The 6,000-nt window shown below is 36.1% G+C and overlaps 1 pseudogene; it reads right to left on the bottom strand.

Moving 5' to 3' along the window:
* Positions 1-464: 464 nt before the first annotated feature.
* The window catches only part of LOC147356990 (large ribosomal subunit protein uL24 pseudogene), a 39,005-nt pseudogene continuing 33,469 nt past the window's right edge, over positions 465-6,000 (bottom strand).

Raw genomic sequence — 6,000 nt, 5'->3', positions numbered from 1 at the left:
AAATCAAAAAAAATTGATGCTTTTGAACTGTGTTGTTGAAGAGTCTTGGGATCCCTTGGACTGCAAGAAGATCTAACCAGTCCATCCTAAAAGTCCTGAATATTCACTGGAAGGACTGATGCTGAAGCTGAAGCTCCAATGCTTTGGCCACCTAACGCAAAGATCTGACTCTTCGGAAAACACACTGATGCTGGGAAAGATTTAAGGCAGGTAGAGAAGGGGACAACAGAGGATGAGATGTTGGATGGCATTACCCACTCAATGGACATGAGTCTGAGACAGCTCCAGTCATTGGTGATGGACAGGGAAGCCTGGCATGCTGCCATCCATTATGATGCAAATAGTTGTATACGACTGAGTGACTGAACTGAACTAAAATTTAATTATTTCTAATGAAAAGGACAGTCATGTATGTTTTTAAATAATTTTAACAGTTTTTAATGAAAGCTGTTGACAAGATGACTTTATTCCTGCATCTTCTCCATTGTTTCTTCCTTATATTTGCCCTTTTCTTTTCCTACTTGGTCAGATTTGGCTCTCCCTTCCAGGATCTTTATGCAGTCTTTGGTTTTAGTCTAGTGTTAACCACCTTGCTGGGGTGAATGCCCACATAGAGAGTTGTACCATTAGCCTTCTTCTGCTGCATTTCTTCAGTGTAGTTGACACATTTCTTCGTGTAAACCTGGACTGCTTTGCTAATTTGCTGCCCTTTGTAGTGCCCTCCTACAACTTGTACTTTCTGAAAACTTCACTATCCTTTTAGATGGGCAAGGACTGAACCTTGTACTTCTGTCTCAGCTCTTTAGAAAGAGAAGAAGACATAATTTTCCTGTGAATGTGGGAAGGAGCATTGAAATGTGTTTTTTGGTTCTTGCTTAGGTCAGAAATCACAAAGAGATTTGACTCTTCTGACCATTTGAATCTATGAAATGGAGCGTGAACAGAGTAAACCCCCTTCAAAATGAATGAAATCGGGCCCTATATCTAGAACCCAGAAAATGCACAGAACTTGGGTCCAAAAATCTTCCAATGGCCAGTGAGGCCTGAAAGTTTTACCAAGAAAGTATGCCAAGACCATTCTTTAAGAAACTACTCTGCCCAGACTAGACTCCATCGCCATAGACTTCCCTCCCCTTCAGCTCAGCTCAGATTTCCAAGTGTCAAAACCCTCTTACCTCTGGCTGGTGGTGCTAGAGGAAAGGCCAAGACCACCCTGGCCCCTCTGTGGCTACAAAAACAGTACTGGGGCACTGGGGTCAAGAGGCAACATGGCCTGAATGGATGGCTGTGGATTGTATGCCTTGTCTCAGCAAATTCTTACCTGCTGGCCAGCCAGTCATGTACTTTTTTATTCTCACATACATGGTTCAAAATATAGAATATCCACAAGAAATAGAATGAAAATCACCAGGAATAATTATAAGATAAAGGTATTATTCTTAATTGTAAGTTATTATAAGAAATGTAGTTGATAAAATGTTTTATTTTTCATTATATGTCTTTTTGTCCTCTTATACACATTCAATATTGTATTTTACTCCTGTGTTATCTTCAGTAATTTAAAGGGGAAATTTAAGTGAAATTATACCAAAGATCTCAAAGTAAAAATCCAAAAGTAAAAATGAATCATTTTTTTTTCTTAAACAAATGGAAAGAAAGATAGAATCACACATATGATAACACACAGTAATGAGCTCTCATGCTCTCACTCTGTGTCAATGACCAAAGCTGCCACTCAATTGTGCCTCCTCAGACACATAATTGCAGTAATTCTCTAGCAAATCCTGATGAGGAAGTTATCTTTATCCAGAGCTCTAGTGAGCATGTCGTGTTAAAATTAAAGCAGACAATGACCTTTATGTCTCAGTTCTCATTTCTCCAATAATTACCATTCTGAATCTGCACTTCAAGTAACAGATAAACAAGGTTGATTTAGGAAAACATAAAGAATCTTTCTGAAGTATTATTTTTCCTCTGATAATAACTGTCTAGAGGACAAGCATGCATGCTTAGTCACTCAGTTGTGTCTGACTCTTTGCAAATGCAGGGACTGTAGTCTGCCAGGAACCTCTGTCCATGGGGTTATCCAGGCAAAAATACTGGAGCGGGTTGCTATTTCCTCCTCCAGAGAATCTTCCCCATCCAGAGATCGAACTTGAGTCTCCTGTGTCTCCTGTATTGGCAGGGAAATTCTTTACCACTGTGCTATCTGGGAAGTTCTACTATCTATACAGTTCTCATTCTTTTTATACCCACTAGCAATGGTCCACTTTTGATTCTCTCTCAATGATAGTTTCTTTTTATATAAAACTAATTTTATTTGTACCTCTATGCCTTTTCTCATGCCATTGCCTATAAGGACATTTCAATAATCCAAGTTATCACCTTTAAAGTACTCTATTAATCACTATTGCTTTAAATATCATGTTATGTAAAGTGTTGATCTGTGGTTCCATAGAATCCTGTACATATATCTATCTGTATTGCTCACAATACTATATGGAAATAAATCTCTTTGTGTGCTTTCCCCCTACATTTGAATTTCATAATAATAGACATTGCAAATTATTACATTCTATATTTTTATATTTACTTATTTATTTTTATTTATTTTTTATTTTTTTTTAATTTTATTTTATTTTTAAACTTTACAAATTGTATTAGTTTTGTATTTTGTCCTCAACAGTCTGGCTACCTTAGGAAAATTGCAAGAAATAAATTGGTATACTTGAAAATAAGCCAGGAAAGATAAACAAGAAAATAAAACTGGGACTTAGAATTTCAAATTATGGAATTCCTCAGATGTTAATAGCCAGGACATGGAAGCAACCTAGATGTCCATCAGCAGATGAATGGATAAGAAAGCAGTGGTACATATACACAATGGAGTACTACTCAGCCATTAAAAAGAATGCATTTGAATCAGTTCTAATGAGGTGGATGAAACTGGAGCCTATTATACAGAGTGAAGTAAGCCATAAAGAAAAACACCAATACAGTATACTAATGCATATATATGGAATTTAGAAAGATGGTAACAATAACCCTGTGTACGAGACAGCAAAAGATACACTGATGTATAGAACAGTCTTTCAGACTCTGTGGGAGAGGGAGTGGGTGGGATGATTTGGGAGAATGTCATTGAAACATGTATATTATCATATATGAAACGAGTCACCAAGTCCAGGTTCGACGCACGATACTGGATGCTTGGGGCTGGTGCACTGGAACGACCCAGATGAATGGTATGGGGAGGGAGGAGGGAGGAGGGTTCAGGATGGGGAACACAGGTATACCTGTGGTGGATTCATGTTGATGTATGGCAAAACCAATACAATATTGTAAAGTTAAAAAATAAAATAAAATTAATTAAAAAAAGTGAACATCCTCTTTTCTTATACCTATTTCTTTATTTTAATTATCTAGACTTTGGCATAGACTGTGAAGCAAAGTAAACTTTATGAAAATTCAGTTCTATGTTGAACAAACCTATGCTCAAGTGAAAATGTGAGATTATAAATATATTGCTCCAGAAATAATTTAAATGTACCCTAACTGTTCACTGAGGCACTATTTACAATAACCAGAACATGAAAGCAGCAAAAATGACCATTGATGGATGAATGGATAAAGATGTACATGTTATATATAATGGCATATTACTAAGCCATAAAAAAGAACAAAATAGTGTCATTTGCAGTGACATGGAGGGATCTAGAGATTGTCATACTGAGTGAAATAAGTCAGACAGAGAAAAGTAAATGTCCTATGATATCACATATATGTAGAATCTAAAAATATGTTACAAATGAATTTGTTTATGAAACAGAGATTCACAGGTGTAGAAAGCAAATATGATTACCAAGGGCAAAAGGAAGAAGGAGGGATAAATTGGGAGACTGGGATTGACATGCACACACTACTATATATAGAACTGACAACTAATAAGAACCTACTCTATAGTACAGGGAACTCTGTTCAATACTTGGTAATGACCTATATGGGAAAAGTTATCTTTAAAAAGTGGATATATATATATATATATATATATATATATATATATATAATTGATTCACTTTGCTGTACAGCAGAAACTTATACAACATTGTAAATCAACTATACTCTAATAAAAATTAATAAAGAAAAATTATATAATCTGACATTCTATTTATTCTTTGATATAGTTACTTTCAGGAAAGAAATATGTCCAAGTAAAATAATTCTCTAGGAATACATTAGAAAATGAAGACTGAAAAAGAAACCTGATAACACACATATACAAACAGACACACACATACATCTCACATAAATATTAGAGAATGTATTACAGTTTCATTCAAATAATATTAGATTTATTTCTAATGTAAAAATATGCTAGCAGTTTGTGTTTGATGTGAGTGAATATGGAGGAGTAGGTAGTTCCAAAGGGGTTGTCCCTCTACAAACACAATCAAAGTGAATGAAAACTGTCAGATTTACTTTTTTTTAACTCTTAATGAAAAAAAAAAAAAAAAGAAGAAGAAGAAGTCAAAGGCTTATTTTTGTTGTTAGTCACTAAGTAATGTCTGACTCTTTTGCAACCCTGTGGACTATAGCCCACCAGGGTCCTCTGTCCATGAGATTTCCCAGGCAAGAATACTGGAATGGGTTGCCATTTCCTTCTCCAGGGGATCTTTCCATCTGAAGGATCAAACCTGCCTCTCCAATTGCAGGCAGATTCTTTACCACTGAGCCACCAGGGAAGCAACAAAGACGTATAGCAGCCAAGTTGGGGAGTTTTGAAGTACTTGCCTTTGTCCTACCTCTCTCCTGTCTCCAAGATGGTCTTAAAATGACAACCAGTATTCCAGTTTGGCATTCTGGTCCCTTACTCTGGAGGAAGGAAAGCTGATCTTGTTCTCAAATAGTTATTTTTATCTGTTTTAGTCTAACACTTACTTGTAGGAATGGTGAAAGCACTTGCCTCTGCTTCACCTGATCAAGAACTTTCTCAGGGCAGAAAAGTGGCTACACAGAGGGTATTTCTCAAAAACCATGGAAGGCAAGTAAAGAACCCACTGCTGCCTAGAGCACATGATTGCAATTTGAGGGACAATAAAAGACTGCCAAAAGCCTGAGAGGAAAATCTGTGGAGAAAGGGTCTTTGAAGAATTATAGAATTGAAAATATCACATGAGTATTGGGGAATATAGGAAGCCAAGTGCATAGGAAAGCCAAGTGCAAACCCAGGGGAAGTTTTTTGTTAAAAACAAAAGAACCTGGGAAGACCGTAAACTTTTAGCTCAGGCTCTGCACAAATGAAATGAAAACTAAGCAAGGTCTGTAACTGGCCATCCAAGTGTTAAAGGAGTGTTGCAACACAGAGCCAATCTGCAAAGACTAAGAGAATTTGGGGTTTTATTTTTGTCTCTAAACATTCAAAGGCATCTGTCAAATCAGAAGATAAAAGAAGAGAGACTGCAGGCCACACATATCAATGAATACGTTCTTTACAATCATAGACTAGAAAACTCACTAAAAATCCAACCAATTACAAAGCAGAAAAACCAAGAACAAGAAATTTTAAGGTGGCAGAAGAATCTAATCTCCAGAATTCACAAGTCATACTATTTACAGTGTTCAGGTTTCAACAAAAAAAATAATGAAGCATGTAAAAAAAAAAAAAAGTATGCCCCACACACAGGAAATTTAACCAAAATTGTCTCTGTGGGAAGCATAGACATTGGATTTACTAGAAACGGACTCTAAGTCTCTACTGTGTCAGTCACAGACGTAAATGGAACTATGCACATAGCTAAAGGATATCATGCAATTAATGCCGCAGGAATCATATGACATCAATAAAGACACAGAAACTATAAAAAACGAACTGAACCAAAATTCTGCAGCTGTAAAGAATAAAATGTACAAAATGGTGGCATAGATTTTTCTCTCTACAAAGTAATAGGAAACAAAAAGTATCAGAATTTTTTAACTCTTGAAAAAAGTCAAAGGCTTATA

Source organism: Bos grunniens, chromosome 16, assembly GCF_055505025.1.
Source record: "Bos grunniens cultivar Pamir isolate PY7600 chromosome 16, Bosgru_T2T1.0, whole genome shotgun sequence".
Lineage (NCBI taxonomy): Eukaryota > Metazoa > Chordata > Mammalia > Artiodactyla > Bovidae > Bos > Bos grunniens.
The sequence above is the reverse complement of the archived record's forward strand: the minus strand, read 5'-3'. Positions and strand labels throughout refer to the sequence as shown.